Below are 16,440 nucleotides of genomic sequence, written 5' to 3' on the forward strand. Positions count from 1 at the left end.
AGGAGAGTTGAATGTCTCATATTGCCTAAGACAAGGTGAGTCATGTCTCCCATGTTCCTATTCTATGGGAAAAAGCTTCTTCTGAACCTTATGGCCAGGCTGACACTGCCCAAGTTACGATAGAGACCACAAGGACCTGGGAACTATTTAGGTTGTGGACTACTGAACAACTCTGTCATTTTAATTAATGACATCTAGATTATAATTTATTCTTCCCAGATTTCTGACTACATTGAGAGCTAAGCTAACTGCAGCTTGATAGCTAGAAAACAAACCTATAGCTCCTTACCCTAAGGTAATCTACAACCTTATCAGCTCATTAGTCAATTTATTACCTAGCTAAGACTACCAGATCTTCTATCAAAGACAGACAAGAACGCACAAGTTCAGATGTAACCTTCCACAGATGTAACCTTCTGTCACTTTATTTTCTAAATAAATTTAAACTCATTTTCAGTGACTAAATGTTTCATATTTCCTCCCCTTGTTATGCCACTGTCCTATCAATCAATAGAGTTCTTACAAATTAGCCTAACCCTAATAAAACATTCTACTATACAATTCAACTTTTATACTTATAAGCTCAAATTTTAAATTTCCTTCAATTGTCTTTTAACTATAGACTTCAGGTGTTTCTCAGGCTAAATTATATGATCAACGATCATATTTAAAAGGTCATCTAATTTTTGGGTTTCCTTTGATTTTAAATGTAAACATAAAAATGTTTCTCATTATACTAAAATTTACATATATTTAGTCTCCTAGACAGAATGAAAAGGCCTGTCTTGCTCCTCCTGCTCCACAAAAGGGTTTTGTCTTCCCTGAGCCCATCTTAAAACTGTTCACACAATTAACAAACCTATCTCTTTTGTAAACACAAACTCCAGGAAACCTACTCAGATCTACCTCCCATGGACCAAACAGACTCCATCCAGATTAACTCCTGCTGCCAATCAATAGCCTAAGTTCCCACTTACTACCTGTTCCAGAAGGTGGGATTCCTTTCCTGTTCCCTAAAATTGGGACTCCCATAACCCCAATCAGCAAGATTTAAGGGCTTCATATGTACACCTAAGAATTTTTTTTCTCCCAAATGTACTTAACTTTATTCTCTACCTCTAATGTATGTGATGTGGTGTGTGTGTGTGTGTGTTTCGTCATCTTGCCAAGTCCAGGCATTTACTCGAAATCTACATCCAGGACAGTTCCAGAGAAGCAACTCACAGATGCTCCAATCTATTCTCACAGATAGAGACACCTCTACTGGACCTGCTCCTTCTACCTATAGATGGTTCCAAAGATGCTGAACAACAAGAAAACAGCCAACTCTCCTAAGACTGAACCAATATCCCCATGCCCATTTTCTCAGGTTTCCCAGAGACACACCACCCCAAAGTCAGCAGGAAGTAACTAAAGATCACAATGACCCTATTCCTGCTTCACCATCACCTCTTTCTGTTTTTCCTTTTTTTAATTAAACCAAAAATAGAGGAATGTTAGCATTCCTTCTAGGTTCTGCCCAGCAGTTACCTGGTAATAGCCAGGTAATCCTGGTTTACTATAAAAAGGGATGTTTGCACCCTCCTTGTCTTTTTACTATCTTAGTCTCTCTGACTTTCTTCTTTCCCTGACCCCTTCCCCCTTTCCACATTTCTGACCAGCCTCTCCTCTCCTTCTCTCCTCTCCTCTCCTCTCCTCTCCTCTCCTCTCCTCTCTTCTCTTCTTCCTCTTCTTTATCCTCTCCCTCCCCCCTCTCCTCCCTTCCCAACTCCCCTTCTCATGCCCTAAATAAACTCCATTCCATACTTACCCATTGTATGGTTGGTGCCTCATGGGGAAGGGATGCCTCAGCATGGGCCTGCAAGGACACCCCTCTCCACTTCACCATACCTCACTCTATCAAACATATTCTGGTTCTTTCTCTTTTTTATAAAACACAACAACAAGGAAGGGAGACATCTCCTGCAAAGGATATTATGGAATTGTCAGTCTCATAAACTAGCACAGAGTAAGGTACGGGCTTGGTCCTTGAGATTCTTCTGTGCAGAAGCATTGTTGCCCTGGGCCATGATGGAAACAGCTCTGTCCACCTGCTAAGAACTTCCCAGAAGTCTTAAAATGTGAGACATACAGGTATGAAGCCTCTCCTGTGGGAACCTGGGCATACTGGCAGCAGAGTCGCACATTATATTTCAAAGCAGTGGGGGCTTGCCAAAACACTTGTGTGTGCCCCCTTACACTTCTAGGACCAGAGCCTGCTACATGTTAAACTCTGGATGGGATAGCTTCTTTTCCCCATGGGTGGGGACCAGAGTTCTTTCTTTGATGCAGATGACTAGCTATAATGCAGACAATCCTTAAGTGCACATGGTGCTTCCTGGTGCCCTGAGAGCTCACTGTGAAGACTGTAATTGTCTTATCTTAATGCTTGGGCTTTCCCATGATCTAAAGATGATAGTTCCCCAATATCAGAGCAGCAAACGATGTTGAATTGACACTACCCCAGCCTCTGCAAGGAGCCCCTCCAACAGAACATAATCTGGTGTCTGGATAAACAGTATGAATGACTACCATGTCATAGATGACCAAAGGCATTGCTGATGTAATGCAAACCTACCATCTCTACTGCTCAGTCAATAGTTACAAAAGAGGAAAACCCAATGCATATAAGTTCAACAACTGATCAGTGTGTTTCAGTGTCTGTGAACATGGAGTGGGGGGATAAGTGCATTTGGGTGACCATATGTATTTGGAAAAATGTATGAGGTATATGTTTGGACATGAGTCATATATATGTTTGGTTATTTATGTGTTCTGAAGTGAGTATGTGTTTGGGTAAGACTGTGTGTGGATGGGGTGTGTTTGTGTGGTGGTTTGAACATGCTTGGCCTAGGGAGTGTACTATTAGGTGTGGCAATGTTGGAGTGGGTGTGGCCTTATTGGAGGATGTTCATTACTGTTGGGGTGGGCTTTGAGATCCTATGCTCTTTGAGATCCTATGCTCAAGCTCCACCCAGCGTAGAAGAGACTGTTTCTCTTTGTTGCCTTCAGATCAAGAAGTAGAAGTCTCAGCTCTTCCAGCACCAAGTCTGCCTGCATGATGCCATGCTTTCCACCATGTTGATAACAGACTGAACCTTCGAAACGATAAGCCAACCTCAACTAAATGTTTGTCTTTATCAGAGTTCCCTTTGTCATGGTATCTCTTCATAGCAATGAAACCCTAATTATGACAATATGTGTATGTTTGTGGGGAGGGATGCTTGGGCTGTGTGTTAGTGATGATGACTAAGTATAAGTGTATATAGAGGATGAGTATGGGGGTATTAGTTTCAACATGTTGAGTGTGTGTCTAGATGAGGGTATGTGAGAACATAGTTAAATGTTTGGGTGTGTTGAGCGTGTGCCTTGGATTCCAGAATATCCTTTTTATTGTTAAAGAAACCAGAGCAATAGTAAGAACATTTCCCAGAAAGAAAAAAATAAAGCTATTTTTTAAACTACCAACAGAGTTCCAGTAAGCAGACAGTTCTGATCTTGCACCATCTTTCTATCCTAGAGAATGAGAGAAAACAAGCCCTGTTCTGATCCAGGAGGCCAGTTCAGACTTGGTGCCCAGTTTAGACAAGTCCACCCTCAGCTGTGAATATACATGGCAAAGGTCCTAAATCAAATAGCAGCAATTTCCATAGCAGCTAGTAAGGAAATACAGTTCCCTGGGGCCAGGTGTGGGGTCTTTCAGAGGCACAAGGGTGTTCTCATATTTGAAAGTTGAAGAACTTCATTCCCCAAGTCCAAGATTTAAAAGACTGTGATATACTTCTTTTGGCATACCACAAAGCCAAGCACCATTCAAGTTTTGATGGGCAGGGACCTTCTCCAAACTGGCAAAGCATATGAGCATCTTTCATAGGAAATCCTGGTAGCTTTATCCTAGGCCCAGAACAGCCCAGGGGACTCCCGTGTGACCTCACTTCTTGTCCCAAGAGCTGAAACAGCATAGTCAGGCCATGTTAAAATCCAATGGATTGGGAGGGAGGAAGCAAACTTCAATAAGTAGTGGAGGACATCACTGGACTCACAGAAACACACTAAACATTAGACATTTGACGTTACTAGAAAGCAACTCTCTGTGAACTGAGGCTTGAGATCTTTTAAACTCAATGCAGGATCAGAATCTGGCTTCCCTCAAGGACTCAAATTTACAAAGCCAGTAGCCATGGGCCATAGGCGACTGAACACCTCCTAAGCAGGCAGCTGCTGTATGGTGCTGTTGAATATACACAGCCATGTCTGCGAGCACACTGGCTCTCTGCAGAAGTACCAACTCCCTCTTTACTAAAAGAGCTCAAAGAGACAGAAGCAGCTGACTCATCAAGGAGGAAATCAGCATGGCCTGAGTGGTAGACTCCAGAGCAGACGGACGGGACTCCAGAGCAGACGGACGGGACTCCAGAGCAGACGGACAGACAGCTTCTGAAGGACAGCTGGCAGTAGATAGTGAAGGGTTTGCTGTGAGTCAGGCAGAAGTCAAACTCACTCTGTGGTTGAGGAGTGGCCTTAAATTCCTGATCCTCCTGCCTCCACTTCCTGAGAGCAAGAGTTGCTTTTCTTGCATAAATAACCACTGAATTTGTTCCATGCTAGAGACCCCCAGGTTATTAAGTGACCTGTAAGTCACCGTCCCATTTTGTTTGGTTCTCATGCTTAGATCTATAATTTCTAATTCACCAAAATGCTCCAAAATAAAGATTTAAAGTAGAGAAGTGATTCCCAACCTTCATAATGCTGACTCTTTACTGCAGTTCCTCGTGTTGTGGTGACCCCCAACCATCAAATTATTTCTATGATATATAACTGTAATTTTGCTACTGTTATAAATCTTAGTGTAACATAATCACAATCTGATATGTGATCTCAAAGGGGTCAGGACCCACAGACGGAGAACTGCTGACCTAGAGCACGAGAGCAGTAGTGATGCCTCGGGAATACCCTTCTGGGTAGGGACACACAGGTTCAAAATCACAATTCAATCCATGAAATTCACTGCTATGAACTCACTACCCACTTTGCCATTTCTCTCTAGGCCAAGTAAGGCATTTCAAAAAGAAGTTTCATTATGTAAAAAAAAATCACACCACAACCACTGTGCAGCAAGAAGGCAGACTACAGACCTGGGAATCAATAGGGCATCCAGAACCTCATTTTAGTTCAGCTCCAAATCCTTCTCCTTTGGTACTTCACATCCACTCTCAGGCGGCACAACTGGTTTATTGGTGTGTAAGTCCCTCATCTGAAGATCGTCAATTCCGGAATCCACAGCCCATTCCGGTGCCACCTCGGGTCCTTCTCAGAGCTGCAGCTCCAAACAGCTTCACAATCCTCACTCGCCTGCCCACATCCACAATAGGCATCAATACTGAGCAACTGATTTTAAAAGTCCGTTGGATTGACAGCAAAGACGTTCACCACATAATATTAGGCCCAGATGGTACGTGTTTTTAGGTTGTAATAAATCTTGCCTAAGAAGCAAGGCATTCCTAGCCAACAAAGTAGAACAGTCTCCACGTTTCAGAGAGACGCATGCACAGGCAGTGGGGTGCTAAACATAGCTGGAAATGAGTTGTCGGGAGACAACTGGGAGGTTGCTCTGCCGCCAAGGAAAAGAAGAGCTACATGTTTGTGCAGCTATTCCATCCTAGTAAAACTCTCTCCAGTGGTAAAGCAGAGGATTCAGGAGGCTAAAGACAAGGTTCAAGAAACTCAGAGGTTACATGACTCACAAGGTGTCTCCCCAAAGTTATAAAACATAGCGAACAGCGGCCAGCAAGAAGAGCCTTCTGTGGAGGTGAATTCAAGTTGTGTACGGGGCTTCAAGGACACAAGTTTTGAGAGTCATCATCCACGCTGGGGAGAGCTTTCCCATGATACAGAAGCTTTAGGTCACCTATCTCCTGTAAGTAACCTCTTGCCCATGCTCTGTAAGTAACCTCAGCTAACTCAAACGATTTTCCAAGACTTGGGTAGAACCATTTCCTTGGTCTGTCTCGGGTACCCTATCTGGAGTGAACAGTTTGTTGTTTCTTTCTACCCAGGAAAAGTCATATGACAGATGATGAGAAAAGGTTCCCACACATGGAGTATGCATTCACATTTTCAAGGTGTAACAAAAATATTTAACCCTTCATGTACTAATCATTCAGATTGGTAGGTGACACATTTGTAGTTGTACATTTTCAGTCTAATGACAACTAAGTGCTATGATTTCTTTCACCAAATCTCAGAATGCAGCCAATTTTGCTATAATACAGATTAATAAAGCAGAGAAACAGGCCAGGGTTCCCAGGCCCAGCTTCTGATTAGAATCACCCACAGGGCTATTTAAATGCCAGAAACCTATCCCCAAGACAGTCTACTTTAATTGAGCTAAGGCACAGTCTGGGATTTGTAATTTAAAAAAAAAATCCCAAATGATTCTATTTTGGAGCCTGAACTGAGAACCAATAAAGAAAGAAGGAAGAAATGGAGGGAAAAATGAGTGTGGTGGTACACACTTATGCCAGCACCTAGTAGACTGAGGCCAGTAGACCCACCAAGGATATACAGTGAGAGCCTGTCACAAATAACAACAACCAAAGCAAAAACACTCCAAGAGCAAATTCCAATGTTATAGAAAAAGAATTATTAATATAGAAAAGTTCTAATAACACATTAACAAAAAATTTTACACAACAGTATTTTCATTCTATAAATATGTGTGTGAATATATTGTTTATATGTGCATGTGTACACATAGATATTTATATTATGGTAACAATTAGGTGAAAAGTCTGGAAGTTTCTTACTGAATCAACATATTAAAAAGTCTACGATTTATTGCAATGGTGGAGTAATGTTTTCTTGTATTTGGTTAACTGTATTTTCTATAATAGCAAGTACTATTTAAGTGTTTTCATTTTGAAATGGTTTTAAAACTATTTTAGGGTCTTGTTCTAAATATCATGAAAATTTTCTCTCTATTTGAAAAGGAAATGTAAGTTAGTAAGAAGGAAAGAAATACAATGTACAATGGTGTAAAATTCCAGAGGTCAAGAAAGTTCTGTGGGAGATGGAAACTAGTGGTAATTGAGGTTATTAGGATCTCAGATGCAAAGGGTGGTCCAAAATAGACATATAGAAGAGAAGAAAAGCCCCTGGCAAGCCCTCCCTAGAGACAACACTTGCCCATCATCCACTTGAGATGGAGGACAATGTCTATCCATCGCCTCTTCCTTGCACAGATCTCAGCTCACTCATAAAACCTCACGGTCTCGAAGACAGAAAGACACCTATGTACCTACACTCCACAGGTAACTCTACACTCAAACTAGCAAGACATGTGTCTTCCACAGTCGGTCTAGGAAACATGTTCACCCCCCAACCCTCTACACCAGACTAAAAACACTCACACTCTACATTGAGCTAACTTAGCACTGGTCCTCCACAGCAATCAGTTGTGAATGCTCACCCTCAACACTGAACTATAAAGACAACTACCCTCCATACTCACACAATGGAGACATTCATGCACATGTTCAAAATAGGAAGAAACCTGCTCTCTACACACATTCAGATGTAGTAGACACTATGACATATTTTCAATAGCTGCTTTTAAAATAAACCATTATAATAGCTGCTCATTATAATGACAGATTTATAATGAGAATTTACAGAAAAATGCAGAGAAGAAAGTTTTGAAAGTTATACAGGAAAAGAGCATGAGCACATGGAAAATTTCAAACAAGGCAGGACAAACTATGTGGCTACAATCTACAGAGATTCATGCCATCAGTGAAGAACTGTGTCTGCCATTCCTTCAGTCTCTGACCTGGGTGGGTACCAATCTCTAACACTATTACTGATGCCATGTTGTGCTTGCACACAGGAGGCTAGCATGGCTGCCCTTGGAGAGGCTCTACCCAACATCTGATTAAGGCAGATGTAGATACTTATAGCCTACCATTGGCTGGAGGTCGGGAATTTCTATGGAAGAGTTAGATAAAGGATAGAAGGAATTGAAGGGAATGGCAGATCCACAGGAAGACCAGGTCTACTAACCTGGACCCTTGGGAGGTACCAGAGACTAAGGCAGCAACCAAAGAGCATACACTGGCTAGTCTGAGGCACACATGTATTAGAGGACTGTCTTGTCTGGCCTCAATAAAAGAGGATGCGCCTGATCCTCTAGAGACTTGATGCCCCAGGGTGGAGGAATGGGGGGAGGGGAACCCTCTCAGAGGTGAAGGTGAAGGGGGATTGAGAGAAGAACTCTGCAAGGGGAGACCAGAAGAGGGCAGTATTTGGGATGTAAATAAAGAAAACTATTAATTAATTTAAAAAAGAGAAGAGCTGTGTCCCTGTGTTGAGGTAATGAGAAAAGCTCCTTACTTGGTATAAAGATGCAAGTGCATCCAAAATATTTTCCTCTATAAAGAATGTATCTGGGAAGACAGAAGCCTGGGGTGTGCTGCTGGAAAAGGGCCAACCAAGGGAAATGTTTTCCTAGGGTCAGCTAAAGAACTTAGAACCTATCCCAAGTACATACCAAGCAGGCATTAGAACTTGTCCAATTTCACAGAGTACTGGTTTTTCATGTATGCAGAAATCAATAGTTACAAGGTCATTATAGCTTACACAAAGATCCAAGGGAAAAGCCAAAGGCAGTGTAGCAGGGCTAGACTCCTTACAAAGAAGCCCTAAAAAACCAATGTGTAAAGCTGAGTGGATGTAACCCATGCTGCAATGGAGACCCCAGAATACTGGAGATGCCCAGAATGCAGAACATCTGCATAGGAAAGCTGCAGGCATAAAGTGGAGTGGGGCCAACAGGGGCTCTGTGAACTGCAAATGGCAGAGTCATAGGCTGGCTGCCCAAGCAACCACATCTCTATCATGCAAGCACATGACCTATACTACAGAAAGTGCACCAGGGTTTAGTGTTTATTCTAACAGGCATTGGTCTTGCTTCAGTCCGATTTTTCCTCGCTGTCAACCTCCTGATACTCATGGTGGCATTATGATAAGACATCTACAAAGGCATTTAACAACTTAAATCAATATTGAGATCATTCAAATTTTCCAATTACCATTATCTGTCTATTGTGTCAAAAGTTGGTGGTAGATACATAAATTCTATGAAATGTCTTGAAATTTTCTTGACAGATTTTTTTCTATTAGTTACAGAAACCTATGTTTTACAGTAAAAACTAAAAGTTAGAAAAAAGTGAAGATCTAGAACAGAAAGTGACTCAAGTGTGGGGAGCGGAACTCAAAATGGCGCCTGGCTGGCTGCCAGGTGCCCCTGGCGTGTTGGCTCACCATTTCAGGAAGCCTGGGTGGCACATAGGCTAGGCTTTACTGCGCATGCATTTTGCTTGTTCGTCGTTACATAAGATCGGGCCATGTGATGTATGTGCTCAGCACCAATCGAGAATGACCGCATGGCAGGTTCTGATTGGAGAGGACACAGAGATTTAAGTGCTAGGAGCTAGAGCTCAGGGACTTTTGCAGTACTTCAAGGTTCCTGAATAAACCGTGTTGGGAAGAAGATCCTGTGTCCATTGTCTTTTGTCTGCTGGTCAGTTCAGGAGGCGACACTCAAGTGTGTTTTAAAGGTAACAAATCTAGGTGGCTGTCACAGTTTGGGACTCTAGGTATTTTGGTGTCACTTGATAAAGGACATTTGACATGTGCCAAGGAATCAGAGTGACTCTCTAAAGGCTACACATGGCTCTAAGGAGGAAGGAGTCCTCCCCTATTCATCCTGACTTCTACTTGGCAACATCCCGTCCCCAGTTTCTTCTGAGGAGGTTGAAGGTATTTGATAAAGAAAGTGTGCAGAGCTCCTTAGCAACCAACAGCTCTTGACCACGGCGCTGTCAACTTTCTCCATCCTAAGAACAAACTCAAGTTGGTTAGCTGGAAAAACTTTACTCTAGCTACAATTAACAAAAAACCACACTTTGTCTTATTGCTCTCTCACTCTGCACAAAACTCAACTACAGATGGATCAAGGATATCAACAGAAGACCCAAAACCCTCATTCTCAAAAAGGAGAACCTAGAGGGTACACACAAATTCACTGGCACAGCAAGAACTTTCTGAACAGGACCCTGGTAGCACAGGCCTTAAAACCAACAATTTAGAAACTGGGCTTTGTAAAATGGAAAATCCTCTTACAGCAAAGAACAGCGTCATTTGAGAGAAGAGGTAGCTTAGAGAATAGGATGAAAATCTTTATCAGTTTACTCATCTGACAAAGTATTGGTGTCTAGAATATACAAAGAACTCAAAAGCTAAACATCAAGAAAAAACAATTTTCATTCTCAAAAGAAATACAAATATTCAAAAAATATTTGTTTTCAAATGTGCATTATCTTTATCCATCAGGGAAATGCAAATTAAAATTTGAAATTTCACCTTAACCTATTCAGAATAGCTAGGATTTGTTTGTTTTTTTTTTTTTTTAATGGCAAACGACTTTTTACAAATGACTTATTTTTTTAATTTCTTATTCACTCCTGGAAAGATTGAAAACTGGTGCAGCTGCTAAAGAAATCAGTGTGGATGTTCCTCGGGAAGCTGGAAGTAGATCTCCCACATGACCCAGCTGTGCCAGTCTTGGGCACGTACCTAAGGAACTCAGTATCCTGCTACAGAGATCCCTGCTCACCCATGTTCACTGCTGCTCTATTCATAGTAGCCAGGAAATAGAAACTGACTAAATACCCATCAACTGATGAGTGGATTAAAAAATATGATTCATTTATACAATATTATTCAACTGAAAAAATAAATTATGAACTTTTCAGGTAAATAGACGAAACAATCATTCTGAATGAAGTGATCCAGACTCAGAAAGATAACAACTACAAGTTTTCTCTCATATGTTGAGAATAGTTTTGAATCTTTAGACATATGACTATTGGAGTAACCATAGAAGGCAGGAGATATAGTAATGGCCATGAGGGAAGGATTTCAGAGAGGTGGGGATAGAATCTCGGTAGTATGAATAGGAGACGGGGATTAATGTAACAGGAAGAACTTAGTGAGATAGAGGGATAACAGATCAAGGCAGAATGGATCCTCATTAACAACCACTGAAAGCATCTGGAATAAATGGCTCCACAATTAAGAAAACTTGCTGCTCTTCTAGAAGACTCGAGTTTGGGTCCCAGCATCCACATTAGGCAGCTCACAACCATCTGTAACTTCAGCTTTGGTGGGTCTGATGCTCTGGCCTCTGTGAGCATCTAAACTCATACACACATATCCACATGAAAATACATACAACTATCCATAATTAGAATAATAAAAATAAGCCATTATAAAAGCAGATGCTTAAAAATCCCATATAAAAATCTACTACATAGAAGTTTCCTAAAACATACACACACACATACACACACAAACACAAAGGGTGGGGTTACCTTATAACAGGGGGATCATGCATTCCCAAGATACCATAGACCATCAAATGAAAAGTTCATTGCCAAGTACAGGTTATCTCATTTTGAGTTGTTGGTCAATAGTGTCTCATTGATGCCCCTAAACTTACAGGCTGTGGCCATTGCTATTGGTTACAGTCCAGAACTTCATAAGTTAATATCCTATTGCTTAAGATGCCACATGTCTGAATCACAGAAAGTGCAGAAATCAAGCTAATACTGACATGAAAGTTTTATCCATGCTGACTATCTTTCATAGGGTTGGAAGAGTCTATGCATGTTTCTAGGAGAGAAAAGTCACCAACAGTCTCATCCATCTGTCAACTCTGTGAGCTACAGTGACACCTGGCTTGGCAAGATATCCCCATTGGTGCAATGGTGGTGAATGTTATGGAGATAACCAACAACTTTATGATTATATTTAAAGCCCATTCCACAGGATGGACCTCATGCCTGGTACTGTTAACTGAGCCAAAAAACCTGTGGCTAAGTCTCAGAACTTACAGGAGAACGTGATATTATTATTCTACTAGTAGCTGACTGCATCCAAAAGACCTGCACAAGATTAAACCAACCAAGATCCCAGCATGGCTGAGCTTATGAACCGCCACTTCTATCAGAAGAGGTATTAGCAACTGATGGCTGCTGTTTAAGACAGTCAGGTTTCTTCAGGGATTCGAGTCCTGAGAGGCTACGCAGGCTTCAGCAGATTTGCCACTCCTGTGCACATGCAGCCAGCACTAAATGGACTCAGTGAGAGCCAGGGAAGCTGGGAGGGAAGCATGGAAGGGACAGGAGATGAACTGGAGTGGGAGGATGGAAGGGACATTTGATAACATACATGATATGCATATGTGAGTATCAAATATTTTATATTTAAAAAGAAAGCACCTTATTTTAAGCTAGTGTTTTTTATATGCAAAATTATTTTCAAAGAGCACATTACTTTGTTCAGTGCAGTAACAGTTTTAAAATTATATTGAACCCAGGCAGATACTAATGGGGGGCTGCATTTCAAAATGGCAGCGTTCGGCATATCACTGCTACAAGGTTTGAATCTGAAGCGTCCCACACGTCTTCAAGTTTTGGGTGCTATTTCCAGATGGCGGTGCTGTTCTGGAGACTGACATATAAGTCATCTGAGAGCTTGGGCTGCTCTTTCCTTCCTAGGCCACCCATAATGTGAGGACCTTCTGCCACATGACTTCATACCCATGGCCTATATAATGCCAGGACACTGCTACCATGTTGAACTAAAGTTGAAAACCATGTAGAAAACCAAACCTTTCTTACCTTAGGGCTAACGGTGTGAAGTTCTTTAAGTCTTTGTCCTACCCATCAGCCAAAGTCCAGTGTGGATGAACAGAGCCTGCAGACAGCATGTGCTATGACAGCTCAATGAAGTGGTCTCTAGCAGGGGGTCTTACACTGCAGGGCCTTTGCACTTAGTCCATCCTGAATACCTTGAGCCTCTATAAAATGCTATAATATATTACAGATAGAGTCACATATATGTCCTGATGTCTATGCAAATAGGGTTGAGTCTTCCCAGAGGGCTCAGCTTTATCTGACTTGCAGAGGTCTCCTCTGTCCTCAGACTTCTCACGTGCGCGAAGGGCTGCTCACTCAGCCCGGTCATCTATCCTTCTGGGAGCCCTCTAGTCCAAAATGAAGTGTACCTTCCTCTTTCTTTTTCCTCTTTTAGCTTTTAAGTATAATTTATAAATTAAAATCTATTATACTTAAGGTATATAATGTGATATTTCGCCACATACATGTTTTGTGGGACAACTGTAAAACATGAAAATGAACTTGAAATTAACTCAGAACGCTGAGTGTTCCTTTGTGCACTGTTAGACTCTGTAATTACCCACCTGATTCTATTTCACTGTAGAATCTCAAAGGAAAGGATTTTTATCTTTTAGACATCCTATAGATAGGAAAAATTCCATTAAATGTCTAGTATTAGACAATTTCCTGGCTACTGTTCGATTATTAATTTGAGCTGATGAGATTATATAAAATCTTATTGGAGAGGTAGAAAAAGAAAAATGGAACCAGTCAAAAAGTCTTCCCTGCCCTTGGAAAATGCCCTGTGCCAGCTGTACAGCCATTATATTACAGTTAATATTCATTTAATATTTTAAATCATCGATTCTATTGAATTTCACATGTATCTGTCAGGCACCTGTTACAAGTTCAACACAGACTAAACCTTATGATGGCAAAAGATATGGCAAAGGTAAAACCTCAACTCTCAACTGTTATATATCTGCCTAGAAAAGCAATTTACTAACTCATGAAAATTTTGATCATATCAAAATATTTAGGAGGGCTGGAGAGACGGCACGGTGCTTAAAAGCACTGGCTGCTCTTCAGACAATCTACATTTAGTTCCAAGTACCCACATGGAGGCTCACAACGGCTTCCTCGCTCCAGTTCTAATGGATCTGACACTCTTTTCTAGCCTCTAAGGCAGTGCACGCATATGGTGTACATACATTAGGTTGATACAAAAAAAGCACCGAGACACATATACACATACACACACACACACGTATATACATATATACATATACACGTATATACATATATACATATACACGTATATATATACGTATATACATGTGTGTATACATATACATATACATATATATTGACGGAAAACAATTCTTTGGATACATACTATTGCTTCATTTCCTGATTCTTCTGGAATGTTCTTTTCCTTGGGTACCTCAAGGTATCTTTGCTCAATGCATTCAAGTCTCTGCTAGAATGTTCTGCATCAATGGCATCTTCTCAGATTGATAGCAGCCTTCTACCTGCTTTTCCCTGTCTCTCTGTTCCTGTAGACATTCCATTCCAGCACCTGTCAGTGCTAACTACTGAATATTTCTAAACTAGAAGCTGCTATCTTCCCAGCCCATGGGAACACTGTGAGAACATGAATTGTGTGTGCACCCTTCAGCCCTCTTGCCTGCAAAACTGGCAGCTCACCACAGGCACTCCTGGAGCACTTCTTGAGTTAGTGCTTGAGGAATGAATCATACAGTGCCACTTACTTCATAGTCTGATGTCATGTGAATTAAGACCTTTTCCAGGAAAGACTACTTCCCCTACAAAACAGTGGATGACCCAGGAAACACAAGTCCTCTCTTCCAACATCAACTCAGCCTGTGAGTCATGCCACCAGGCTGCACCAGTTTGCTGACTGGTGGGACTGTCCCAAGTAAGCACTGAATTTGTACAAATGCAAGCACACACAGATTGCATCTATGACCAGTAGATAAAGATACTAGTGAACACATTATAACTCTGACCATCTATACCGAGATAGGTACTAATGTTAGACATTCAAACAGTTGGTGCAGATAAATTCCATATATGCCTGAGCTATGTTTTCTAGAGATAGATCCTGTTTGGTGTGGCTTTTTAAAAAAAAAAGAGAGAGAGAAACAAGCAGACAGCAGTCTAATTTCCTAAGTCAGTCAGCTGTTCTATGATCAGAAACTGTATTCTTCCTGTTTCATTTTTCTATGTTTGTGCATCGTGTTGTTTTATTTTTAGTGTGTGTGTGTGTGTGTGTGTGTGTGTGTGTGTGTTTCAGTCCTTGTATTCAACATTGAGTGGGGCTATGAAGGATCAAGAGAACCAGAGTGGAAAGGCAGAGACTTTGGAGTCAGATAGAAAAGGGCCAGCTTTTTCTCCCTTCTTCATTCTCTAATGCCTGGGATCCTCAGCCCGTCATTATGACTCCCAGAACTCCTTTAGAAGATTAGCATGGCCCATGCGCAAGGATGACACGCAAATTCGTGAAGCATTCCCAGAACTCCTTTGAATTCACTATCTGCAATGTGTCATGGGACAGCTGTGTTCTGCACCTTGTAGGGCTTACTGTCTAACATGAGCCACATTCTAAAGTCTGTGTATCAGGACTGAACATAGAAGAACTCTTCTTTTGTTGCCCAGAAAAGTTAGGGCCAGATACACAGAGTAACAGCAGCTCTGTCTTGGCCCCTGGCAGGCACCTGCAGTGACCGTATCCTATGCCATGAATCTGGAGAGATTTAGCAGTCAGTGCAAATCCCATGGTCATCATCCATATAGACATGGTTTCTGCTGTCTTCTGTCTACCTGAGTAAACTTGTCTTCATAACGCAGCAGCTAAATGCCAACAGATGAAAGCTTTTATAAGTTTCATTAAATATTAAAGTAACTCTACTATAAGATGACAATCAACCAAACAACAATAATAAGAAAAACAAGAAGACAGGGGAGAGAGAGAGAGAGAGAGAGAGAGAGAGAGAGAGAGAGAGAGAGAGAGCCTCCAGGGATGGAAAAGCAGGCCAGTCTCCCTTTAAGGAGCTATTGCAGATCCTACAAGGCACACAGACCTGTTTTCTGTGTCTGTTGTTGTCTGTCTCCCTCTGGCTGGAACCGCTGATCATGGCAAGACATACAGCCAATCACAAGACATCTACCTACTGGAAAGGGGGCCACTGCACTGTTCTCAGGAATGGAAACGCCGAGCCAAAGAGCTCTATTGGGTCAGGACCATGTTCTCTCCACCTTCTCGATACAAGCCAAGCTCTGAGAGAACACCCCCACTGTATGACTAATTCCTTCCTATTCTAAGCTTATCCTATTGCATAATTTTTTTTATAAACTACTATGAAGCTTTAAAACTGGGGTAGGAAAGGAAAGGAAAAAAATCACTCAAGAAATGTTTTCGATAGTGTAAAAAAAAATCCCCACCCCCAGCCCAACCCCTGGGTACAAAGCAGGTTTTATTAACACAAAGCAAGTGCTCAATTTGAAGAGGATGGTGGGCATTAAAGCAGATTGTTTTATGTCTCTGACACGAATACTCCGGGTGGATGAACTATCAAGGCCTGGGTTTAAGTGTGATTAATGCCTAGTCCTTGGAAAGCATCCAGACTTATTAAATCTGATG

At 41.5% G+C, this 16,440-nt stretch overlaps 1 long non-coding RNA gene and 1 pseudogene across 1 annotated transcript in view; one reads left to right on the plus strand and one right to left on the minus strand.

The window, feature by feature from the left end:
* LOC117720366 (uncharacterized) overlaps positions 1 to 16,440 on the minus strand; it is a 141,525-nt gene that overhangs the window by 14,842 nt on the left and 110,243 nt on the right. The gene's annotated exons all lie outside the window — the stretch shown is intronic.
* On the plus strand, positions 15,255 to 15,318 carry LOC117721154 (U6 spliceosomal RNA; annotated as a pseudogene).

This window comes from Arvicanthis niloticus, chromosome 15, assembly GCF_011762505.2.
Source record: "Arvicanthis niloticus isolate mArvNil1 chromosome 15, mArvNil1.pat.X, whole genome shotgun sequence".
Taxonomy (NCBI): Eukaryota; Metazoa; Chordata; class Mammalia; order Rodentia; family Muridae; genus Arvicanthis; species Arvicanthis niloticus.